Below are 12,552 nucleotides of genomic sequence, written 5' to 3' on the forward strand. Positions count from 1 at the left end.
GAAAAAAACAAGAAGAAAGAAATTTCGAGTCCCAGGACAGGGGGAAACAAACGTTTCGGGACGACGCCAATGTTATTCCACGTCGTGCCAGGCGTGCCCTCGGCATGTACGCGGGGGCAACCGACCCCGCGTGCAGCTGTCGATGAGACGGCTGAGGGAAAGAGAGAAAGCAGTAGAGAGAGAGAGAGAGAGAGAGAGAGAGAGATAAAGCTGAGCATCGCGCGCGCGCGCGCGCGCCAAATTTAGCATCAACGCGCAGTGCCGAGATTACGGTCCGTTCTTACGCCGACCCGACCCTCTCTCTTTCGCCTTCGTCCCCGAACACCCTTTTGCTCGCTTCGTGCCGTCACAACTTTCTTCCTTCGTCTTCGACAACAAAAGCTCGGCGCGGGCGCCCAGCGAGACGCGTTGCTCGTGAATAGGACGAGCTCGGGAGCGCGAAGGGGACGCCGAGCGTTTCATGTATGTGCGCGAGTCTCTGAGGCTGCGGCGCGGGCCGCAGCTGGTGCGCCCTCCGAGTTCGCGATTCGTTTGTTTTCGCTCGAGCTGCCGCTGCTGTTGCTGTTTGTGCTACTGAGCTCCAGCCCTCGCAGAAGTCGTTATATATATATATATATATATATATATATATATATGTATATATATATATATATAAATTAACAACATACTTCTTTTCTAGTAGTTGCGGTTTTGAATTACACCTCGCAGCCAGGCCATGATACTTCGCCACACGTCAGGAACCTTAGATAATATGTTGCATCTCAACAGAATGTCCATTGAAATCAACAACACAAAGTCAACAGAAAGTCAACACGACTTTATACATGTAAAGTCGTGTTGACTTTCTGTTGACTTTTTGTTGTAGATTTCAATGGACATTTTGTTGAGATGCAACATCATATTATCTAAGGTTCCAGACGTGTGGCGAAGCATCGTGCCCTGGCTGCGAGGTGTAATTCAAGAACGCAACCACTCGAAACGGGGCATGTTGTTAATCCAGTGAAATTGTCGAGCGTACTAAAACATCGAACTCCTTTATAAGATTTCGTGGTGCTTCCAATTACCTTTTATATTCTTTAACAGACATCCTGGTTATATGCAAATGAATAATATGCATCGTTTTGTCAAGAGATCGCATCTGGTGGCGTGGCATGGCGTAGACACAGCCAACAAAAAAGGGAGAAAGAAAATAGTACGTTACGGTACAAAGAAAAAGTTGACCAAGAAGAGAGTTTCTGCGGCGTCTAGAAACACAATTTTTGTTGAGAAAACTACCTTCTCGTTTCTTTGGACTTCTTGTGGCGATTATGTTTCATCTATTAGGATTCTATTGACCTCCAACAGAAATGTTTCCCGTGCGGTTGAACATGAGTGCGCAGTTCGTCGTCACAGCTGGAAACAAGAACTACACCTGCAATAATACTTCTCGCTTTAGAATATCTTCCGTATTGTTATTACTCTTACAAAAAGCGAGTTGCTTTCATCATTGTGAGTGCCTAAATCTCTCTACCGTTTAAATTTTTGTTTAAGTAGAGAAACTAGAGAAAACCATGGCGAAAAATGTTATCTTGAGAGGCGACGCAAAAAGAAAAAAAAAACATTAGGCGTGGGAAAGCTTTCCGCTGCGCCTTCAAATATACCATTTTCGATACTAAAGGCTACTTTCGAGTTTAATTTGACTGGCTATTACGACAATGTTTAGAGACTATTGATATTCTATTCAGCCGCGCAGCAGCTAAACAGGGATGGCCGCTTTGTGCAAGTTGCAAATCCCAGCTGCATCAAAGAGAGCTACGCATATAGTAAAAATATTTTGTTATGGGGAGGGAGCTCAGCTTACTGCGGCGTCAGAAAACACAAGTTGCCTTTCAAAAGCTGTTTTCGGGTTGCTTTTGACACTTTATGGTGATTGAATTCAGAATCGGTTGAGATTCTATTGCCGCTCGAGAAATGTAGTCCCCGCCAAAGTGAACTCTTTTGTACTTTTCTTGCGCGTGCCCCTAAACATCTCTACACGAGCGCGTTCGTATTCCGATGCCATCGGAAAGCGGCCGCCGCGCGGCGGGTATCGAACCTGCGGCCTCATCTGCGGAAAGCCTTAGTCGCTGAGACGTCGCGGCGGGTAAGGGGAAAAATGAAGAGAGGTGACTGAACTGACAGGACAAACTCTCCGACTGTTTCCTGGCACGCGTAGATGTTTGATCGCGTTTTTAGCGGACTCGCAGAGTCGTCGGAATCTGCGCGCGCTCGACGCCCGTGAACTGCGGGGTGCGTCAAGCGGTCGACGTCTCTATGCATCGCAGAATGAAAGCAGGGGTGGGAGGGGGGGTTCTAGGCGGGGGCGGGAGTGTAAGCAACCGTTTAGAGACAGGCGTACTCTAAAAAGAAGTGACGGAGCCGGCGGGACCCGTGAGGGACGAGGAAAAACAAAGCTGTCAAGAGAGTTCTTCAAACGCGTCTCGCCCGCTGACGAGGACTCGCTGTCGACGGGAGCTGTCGAGCGGAGGAGTGTTTCACTCGCTTCACAGTGACGCGCCACGTCGATGTTTTTTTTTACTTGTCTTTCTTTGCTCGCTCTAACCTGGAATTGCCCGTGCTGTGTGTGCGACAGTGTATATTATAGAAATATAAAAAGCCAGGAAAGGAACAAACACAAAGAAAGACACGTATGTACGTACGTACCTACATACATACATACATACATACATACATACATACATACATACATACATACATACATACATACATACATACATACATACATACATACATACATACATACATACATACATACCTACATACATACATACATACATACATACATACATACATACATACATACATACATACATGCATACATACATACATACATACATGCATGCATGCATGCATGCATACATACATACATACATACAGAAGGAAAAGAAAGAAAGAACCCGTACGAAACGGCCAACTTAGCAGAGATGAAAGGACACAGTCGGTAGTGAAATACCACCCGAAGGGCACATCAGCAAAAGGTATATGCTGGGTCACACTTTAGGATGTAGTAGGTCTCCTGGCCGCATCCACTTCGTCTCCGCCGTACTGAGTTGTCGACATTTTCACACGTGGAAATGACAGAGAGGCGTATTGACAAAAAAAAAAAAAGACGATTCCTTTCTCTTTTTTTCTTTCTTGTTGAATGAAAAACAGGGGAAGTCACGTACGAAGCGAAAATAAGAATTCAGCGGGTCGTGGTAACGTTTCCTCTTTTGAAGAAGTAAACAAGAACAACAAAATGTCCCCTGGAACAGATCTACGTGAGCGTAATATACACCTTATCTGGCAGTTTCAGTGGAGCAGGAAGAGAGTAAGAAAGCGCAAATACAAGGGGCACAGAATTCTAGCTTGTCGAAAAAGGGATGCTGGAGGGTTGGGATGATTGAAGCGACGACGTCAGCTCTAGTGCTGACGGTTCGAAGCAACGTCGTTCGCCAGGGTGGCCCGACATATTCAGCACGGACCAGCAGACGCCATTCGTATTCCAAAGCACGCGAAGTTGGAAATCTTGCCGCTGCTGTTTTCTGGAAAAAAATTTACCCTCTCAATTCCGAGCGCCGATATAACGAGTCTTTCGCCTCTGAATCTCGAACACTATCGTCACACCTGCAAATACAAGTCGGCAATGCTCTTCTTTTTCTAAACATCAAGATACGATGCTCTTTCTCGGTGGTTTTTCAACGCGAGAGTCTTTAAGTACGACGGCTTCGGGTTAGAAAACCACCTTTTGTCAAAAAAAAAAAAAAAAAAAGAATTGTGATGCTAGGGAGGGTTGTAAAGAAACCCATCCTATTTCTAGCAAGGACTAACGGAGAACTTGTACTGATTCCAAAAGTCTGTCTACGGTCGCAGTCACTCTACAAATCACGCTGGCGTGTTGTTCGGAGCTGTCGCTTCGAGAGCTGATTAGTTCTGACGGTAGGACCACCAAATTGGTATTTCGCTGATTTAGAATTTAATTTTCGGACAGCGACGACCTAACTTTTTTCTTCTTTTCTTTAGCTCAACTTGGAAGTTTGCCACTTAAGCGGTCAAGTTTGTTCTCCTCTCAGCATTCCGTTAGACTCAGGCGAAAATGAAATTTTCTGTTCTTGAAACCTCTTCCACTTCCCGGCCGGAGTTGCGCAGTAGTGGTGTGGCTTAGGTGAAGTTTGCATTTTAAGCAGCGAAGTTTGTTGATACCGAAACTGACTCAGCGTAAGATACGAGGAGCATGTGAAGAAAACGAAGAAAAAAAAAAGATGCCATATCTCTCGTTTTTTTTCTTCTTCACGTGATTGCCCTTTCCTCCTCTGTCTTTGTCGGAGTAAGCCGGATCAACTTGCTCAACGGCTGGCTTTTCTCCAACTTGCTTTGCCCGTGGCATGCCATTAGATTCACGAGGAAAGGCAAACTTTTTTCTTCAAGAACGTCCTTCCAATTACCACAGCTCCACAGAATTTGTTTGACTCAGGTGGCAGTTCGTAATGGTTCTTGTCTTTCTAATGTTGCCTATCTTTCCACGCATCTATTTACAGCACCGGTTTCCCGGTGAGAATGCATACGCAAATGTGGTCCTTTATTCCGGCAGCCAGGAACGAAGGAAATATTATCTCCGTGTTTTTTTCTTTTCTTTTGGGGGGGGGGGGGGCAGGGGGCACATTAGTCGCCCGTACTCTTAAGAGAAAATTTTGCGCAGTCACTGGAATAATGTTAGTAACTGTCTTCATCATGTGTATTTAAGATTCTTAGTAGCCTACAACTGGTTTTGTCAGAATACCCAAGTTGGTAAGTTTGTCGCATAAACACGGATCAGCTTCTCTAAAGACCCGTAGCATGAACAAAGGCTTGTACAATGAGCAATATTACAGCGACGCTGTATATGGCTAAGATTCTGGGATTCTTTCGCGTCCATCGAGAGAATACTGTCATCATCAATGGCTCATACCCTCGTAAGCACTGAGCACTCATACCCCCGCAAGCAAGCAAAATATGCAATGGCTCACAGCCCCGTAAGGCAGGGGCTACGAGCACTCAGTAAAGTGAAGCGAACAGTGTTTACATACTTCCGAATCCCGCACACAACATATAGAACATTATGTCGAAAACTGTCATCGTCAATGGCTCATACCTCCGTAAGCAATGGCTCATACCGACGCAAGCAAGGAAAAAAAAAGGCTGTGGTTCATACACCTGTAAGGAAGAGGCTACAAGCACTCCGCAAAGTGAAGCGAACAGTGCACACATTCTTTGGAATCACGCATACAACATTCAGAACAGCATACGTTTCGATAAAAAACAAGCATCCGAACCCCATAATTGACGATGAGGCGCTCGTGATAGCAATGCGAAGCACGTAGCACTCCCCGCATACGTTTCCCGATAAAGACTGCTGTTGCTCAAGCTGCCACTGTGACGGTAGCTTGCGAAGTGCGGAGTGACATCCCTAGCCTTTCGAATACGAAATTACCAGCCTAGAAACTGATTTCAATGCTGTTGCAGCACCGCTATGGGTGGAGGCGTGCTGTCAAAATTACCGTTGCCTATGCTCCCATTACTACTATTGCTCTAAAATTGCACTACTATCATTACTCTAAATGTCTCTTCGTTCGGCGGCATTCCATCTTAGATCCATGACTTCGTTACACTAACGCAACTATTACTTCTTCCGAGCGCACTGTAAGAGTCGTGCAGCTCTGCTACTTAGCCACCGGGGAGGAGTATTTCAGATTGAACGACGGCGTAACGGGCAACCGTGTCGCAACACAGTCCAGCGAGGCTCAAGTAACGCTAAACGGGCTTATCGGGCCATCCATTAACTTTTCACCGAATTGCAACATCGCGGTCCCCGCGGCTGTTGCTTCGTGTCGAAATCTAGCTCCCTCAACGAATCAAACTCGTTCTCTCCCATCATGCTCCTTCCTGCATTTCATCAAAAGCCACTCCCTCACTGTATACTCTTCCCCTGACTGGCCCAGTTTCTCGCGGATACTGAAGTGGCACACACATACAGTGTGAGAGAGGAAGATGCCGACACCTCCGCAACCTTGTGTTCACCTGTGACTCAACGGAGCCGAAACGGCCACAGACCACAGCGTTACCGAAGCACCCACGTCTTCAGAGCGAAACACTTCGCGTTCAAGAAAACCGAAAATGGCGACGAAGCGAAGAGAATAAGAAAAAAAGAAGAAAGTACACGTTGAATAGGAAGAAAGAGAAAGCGCGAGATATGGACGGGACAGGCGACGCGGTAAGTCCGAAATGGCTCCGCCAGCATGCTCGACAGGGCCAGTGAAGAACTGGAAGAAAAGAAAAAAAGAAAGCAAGAAGCGCGGGGGTGTTAGAAACGGACGGGGGTAATTAAGGTGGCCCGCAGACTGATCCGCTCAGGGCCCGTCGTTTCGCGGCAGCGGCGGGAAGCAAGGGAGAAAAGGCGCGCGCGGCCTTAATCCCTTCGGCAGAAGCCAACCAACCGAGCGACCCGAGCGCTTAATCCCGTTAGAAGGAGCAGGAGTGTCCGGCCGGCCGCCGCGGCCGCCGAGGCTGGAGGAATGGGCGAGAGAGAGAGAGAGAAAGAGAGAGAGAGTTAGGGAGAGAGAGTTAGGGAGACGCTTGCGACGTCGCGAGTCTCTGGAGCAACGTCAGATGGCGCTCGTTGGAGCGACGCGAGCAGATGGACAACGCGCTCGCCAGGAGACACCGCAAAGATGAGTGGAGAAGGCATCGGTACAGTGTACACATAGCTGTGTTAATGAAGGGAAGGAATTTTAAGTAGAGATAATCAAAATGCTAGACTACAATAGATGTAAACCATAATTAGCTGAAGCGGGATAGGTGGCTATTCGTCGCTGCGTCGTTTCAAAAGGCGTTTCATTAGAAACCGTCATCATCAGAAAGGTGTACGTGGAAAGAGAAGTAGAGGGGACCGTTTCGTTTGGAGAACGCCAGGTTCTCTCTCTAATTTTTCTTTTTTGTTGAGCACAATGGAAAAGTGTTGCTAGTGTATAAAGCAAACAGGTATTACCTATTTCGAGCAGGCAGTTGGGACTTACTGGCTGGCTCACTGAATCGATAACGCGATCGCTCGCTGCTCCATTCACTATGTCACTTAACCAGCCGCTTTCTAACTCGCTGGATTATTCACTTGCGCACTGAATCGGGAGCTGATTGGATCAATGAGTGCTTCAACTCATTCGCGCGCTTAGTCGTAGTTGAAGCTGTGCCTATCTATCATGCAATTAGTGACTCGCTCAATCATCTGCTCCGTCACTCACTCACTCACTCACTCACTCACTCACTCACTCACTCACTCACTCACTCACTCACTCACTCACTCACTCACTCACTCACTCACTCACTCACTCACTCACTCACTCACTCACTCACTCACTCACTCACTCACTCACTCACTCACTCACTCACTCACTCATTGTCCATTCAATCTATGTGTTCACTCCTACCGACCGCTCACGCCTCCTTTGGGATCAATGCATCGAGTACGAACTGACTCACCTACAGAAGCTTCCTTCTGAGCAAATTACTCAAGTACACTAACCTATTAAATCGCGCACTCACGCTCCAAATGTCTGCATATTTTGAACACGCCCTCCATTTATACTCTTAATCGTTCAAACGATCATTCGCAGTCTTGGAGGCTCATTGACCAGGCGTCATCTTAATGTCATAGTTTGCGCGAGCACCTTACCCTATAGAGTATGATCCAGCCTTCATCCCGACTTCATTAACTCACTCCCACACATCATCGCTAGCTCATTCCTTCATTAAGTCCTCACATCAGCGCACACACATACGCACTTTCACGAAGAGAGTAGGTGATTTGCATAAGCAAATTGCGAAGGAAAACGAAGTGCCTGCATAAATTCCCACGCTATGCGGACCAACCTGCAGGACTAATCTGGATAGCTGCCTTAAACGAGCCAAGCAGGCTCCGATTGCAGAAGGCATCAGGATTTCTTTAATTTACGTCCTTTTCTTTATTAATGGAATGAAAGGGCTCTGAAGAAGTCGAGTTGACGAAACTCTCACGTAATGGCAACACGAGATCTTTGGCACACGAGCTAAGCTTAGCATTCGCTGGATGGACGGAGCTTGTGAGCATCCCCATTGGCATGGGACGGGGGCTGATGCCACCGGGCTCTTCAGTTTTACTTTTATTGAGCTCTTATTATCGACTTCTGTGATCAATGATTCGCGTTCACAAACCACGGAAGCCAACAATAAATGCTGGATTAAAAAGTAATAGTCGATTAGTTCTGCGTACCCGCCGTGGTTGCTCAGTGGCTATGGTGTTGGGCTGCTGAGCACGAGGTCGCGGGATCGAATCCCGGCCACGGCGGCCGCATCTCGATGGGGGCGAAGTGCAAAAACACCCGTGTACTTAGATTTAGGTGCACGTTAATGATCCCCAGGTGGTCGAAATTTTCGGAGTTCTCCACTACGGCGTGCCTCATAATCAGAAAGTGGTTTTGGCACGTTAAACCCCATAATTTAATTTCTTTAATATAATTAGTTCTGCGTATTCATAGTTTTTGCGACAGCAACGCTTAAGCCATTTTTTACTATTCTCTACAGCATATTCATTAACCCGTCTTCTATCAGCTCCAACGCCCAAGAAATCGAGCAGGGCAACTACAATTTCATCAACCTCTTGACGGGCAACGCGAAACACTAGGGAAATATGGTGAATGCCTTTTCCGCTGCTGCGGAAGTATACACGTCATCGGTCAGTTTTCAGCTGTAACATCGTGATCGCAGACATTCTGGTCTGACTTCGAACGAGTCTAATGTACCTGCATCACTGCAGAAAAGCTGGGAATGTCTCAGGTATCGCGAACCGGGCAGAAAAAGCGTCAGGAGCGCGTGCGGCTGTGTGTTGCTGTGTGTGTTTGACTTGTTTGTACACGTTTGGCGCGATGGCGAAAGGCGCGGGCAGACGTCTACCGCGCGCTGTCCCCTTAATCCCGGAATCTCCAAGGATGAGGAGCGGCGGGGCGGCACCAGAGGTCTCGATAATCCCGTGCGTTGGGAGGGAGTTGGGGATGAGGGGAGAGAGAGAGAGAGATGCGGATGTGCCTCGCGGGAAAGCCCAGCTCGCTGCCGTACCTCCGGATGGGCGAAAGGAGGAGCCGTCCGGTCCCCTCCGCCGACCGACCGACCCCGCTAATCCCCCATCGTCATCGACACCCACCGCAGATTGCTTCTGCGAAAGCCAAAGTGGGACGCGGTCCTTCTTTTCCTTTTTTTCCTTTGCACGCAACACTACTACGACCAGCAGCGCCGTACGACGACCGGGACGGGCGGGCAGCGTGGCGCTGCCGGAAAGCGCGGCTGTCGACCGACACCGTCGCTCGTTAATCACGCCGGCGAGCGCCAACGTAGCGCAGATCAAGCTCGCTTCACGTCTGTACGCCCGGCGAGCGAGCGCGCGCGCTCGAACGCTACCACGCCGCGTCCCGCCAAAAAAAGAAGCCTCCCGTCGAGATGACCGCGCCATGCTTCCGCTGGGCCGTGGCCTCGCGGGATCCTTCTGTCCGCCCCCCCCCCCCCCCCACCTGCCGTTCTCTTGGTGTGTTTTAACCTGTACGTGTCGATGGTCAGCACGTGCCTGGTTTATAGATCGCTTAATTGGCTACTCTCCTGCAGTCTTTGAACTTCAAGTTCAAAAAAACTTGAAAACTTCGAATTCAATTGAACTTGAAGTTTCTTTTTTCACATGTACAATCTTTGTGTGTGTGCGTGTGATTGTTTACTGTGAAGCTTAAATAGAAGAATGGTATCCACCTGGCAGGTATCTCATGAGGCTTTCCCCACCCAGCGATGGTATTAGGGGAATTTCAACAATGTCTTCTTTTTTTTTTTGCGGTTACGGGGGAAGGGGGGCGGGCGGCGTTGGTGGCATGGCGGCTGTGAAATGTCATCCACAAAAGAGCCAGCGGAACAGCCTGCGTCGGAGATCCGGAGCGGCCGTACGATCAGAGTATCTATCAAAACGCGCCACCGCATGCCATTGTCGATGATGCACCATCACTAACTGCCAGCACGCACCATTAACAGGCTGTCGGAGTGTGCAGTCGGACGGCGGTGTTGCTAGAGCCGGCACGGTAAACACTGAAATGCGTCGATATAACGCGTCGATATATAAGTGGCAAAGTTGACCCCTAGGATTTCCGAGGGACATGAGAAATCCATCTGAGAAACTTTTCTTTTTTTGTTGGCATCGGTTGACATCGGTAGCAGTAAACAAAACCGGCTACTCCTTTTCCCTTTGGAAACAAAGACGAAGTTCTTTTCCAGTGATCTCCGTTAACCACTGACTCCATCCCATGTACGAAAATTTCTCGACATAATCACATGACATTCTCCTGTGCCATCGCCTACTGCATTTTTTTTGTCGTACGCAATTCGCTGCTGTAATAGTCGGCCGCCAGTCGCCCGCTCGACATTGACCATTCTAACTGCACTTCGCTTTTCAAATATCAGCTAGAATATCAGCCACACCTGATTGCTCTCAAATTCATATCCACATTTTTGCCATTTTTACAGCAGCACTAACATGTTTTTGTGAATTATGAAGTCCCCAACGCATTCATCCCACGCAAAATGAGGGCAGTAGTTAGGAAGCATGAAGTTTGAAAACATTTTTAAGGTATTTTAATTCTGTACTTCAGCTGAGTTCGAATGCCAGAACTGGCGTCGTCATAATTATTGTGACGCCGTCACATAGAGCGAAACTGGCTGACCTTCTGTAGCCATGAGCATTGATATGACGACGTCTTTCATCGAAAAAAAAGAATGTGAGCAAGAGTGCTACGCCCGTATTTGGTAATTTCGTAATGTGGTAATTGCAGTGATCGCAGAAACAGACCAAGTCTATGGATCATGACGTCACCATGTTTTCACCTACTTAGTACTAAAAGCAGAAACGGTCCCAGAAACAGGTATTACAGTAGATTACTGAGAGTGCCCTAACACTTCCCAACGCTTCTTAAGTTTGTTACACGGTTCGGAGCTTTATTTATCGCAAAATAAAGACACATAAGAAGTGTCATGTAAGCACGTCTATATATATATATTACAAGTCACGGAATCAGACAAAGGACAACAGATATTCACAATACATATAAATGGCGCAAATAATCGAAGCACGGAATTCCACGAAATAGAAGAAAACGTTGTCTAAAACGGCTATTATTCTAATTGATGCTTGGAACGCTGTTGCTAGGTCATTATCCACAGCACCGTATGTCTATCATGCAAGATAGATAGCGTGCTGGTCAGCGGTTATAGCGTTCTACTGATGAACGCCATGGTAGAGGGTTCGATCACAAGCCGCAAAGTTCGTGTTCCATTGGCCATGGGAACGTGAAAACGGCAGTGGAGCTAAAGCTAAGGAACGTCAACCATCGCGAGATGGTAAAAAGTAAGCCAGCGCCATCGAATACGGACTCTGTCACCACTCGGTTGTTGCTTCGGGACATCAAATCCGATTGCTCGATGAATAAACCATTAGCCAACAAGGATGGGCCAATAACGGCTACTACTGTCAAGCGTTCACCAAGAAGCAGATTGTTCGGCTAAATGAAACGTTTGCCGCTAATTGAAGGAATAATGCACTTACTTGTTTGATATACCAACTCAAATGGATCTGACAGAGAGAGAGCGAGAACGGAGGAAGGAAACGCAGGGAGGTTAACCAGACTGAGTCCAGTTTGCTACCCCATGCGTGGGGAGGGGGAACGGACAAATAGATCTGAACATGTGTCAGCCGGTACGGCTTCACGACAGAATAAAATGCTCCAAAAGCGGGTGCGAAACTATCTACCACCGGTCACATGTCTTGAGCAGGTATTGTGACACGTGGGCTAGGGAAATCTACGAGGCATCCACAAACAAAACCTTAGGTTTTCTAAAACGAGATCTATGGAACGTCCCACCAGATGTAAAATTACTAGCACATTAGTCATTTGTCAGGCCGAAACTAGAATACGCGTCCGCCATCTGGAGCCCGCATCAATCATATCTCACCGACGCATCAGAATCAGTTCAACAGCGTGCTGTTAGATTCAGTCATACCTCATAATCATATGACGTCAGCATTTCATCGCTGAAATAATAATCCGGCTTGTCAATGCTTTCATGTAGACGTCGCATTTCCAATCTTTCCCTGTACCACGAGTTCTTCTTTTCTTCGCTTAATCAATAGCCTTGCAACACAGCAGCAGCACGCATATCTCATCGCACCAGCCATCCACTTCAAGTAGGGCGCCTACGTGTTCGGGCAAACACCTTCGCAGCCTCCTTTTTCTTCCGGATCGCCACATACTGGAACAGCCTCCTCCCCAACATCGCTACTACCACCTATCCATCTTCGTTTATAGAACTTGTAACCAACCATTTTGGTAAATGATTATTTCTCACGATGTGTGTTGCTGTTTTATAAAAACCTACCCCTTACGTAATGTCCCTGCGGCGGACTTTTAAGGTAATTAACTGCGCATTGCAAGAGGCCTACAT

General features: G+C 47.5%; 1 protein-coding gene across 2 annotated transcripts in view; it reads right to left on the minus strand.

Moving 5' to 3' along the window:
* LOC126533718 (uncharacterized) overlaps positions 1-12,552 on the minus strand; it is a 336,510-nt gene that overhangs the window by 221,968 nt on the left and 101,990 nt on the right. The window lies entirely within an intron of this gene.

Source organism: Dermacentor andersoni, chromosome 7, assembly GCF_023375885.2.
Source record: "Dermacentor andersoni chromosome 7, qqDerAnde1_hic_scaffold, whole genome shotgun sequence".
Classification (NCBI taxonomy): Eukaryota; Metazoa; Arthropoda; class Arachnida; order Ixodida; family Ixodidae; genus Dermacentor; species Dermacentor andersoni.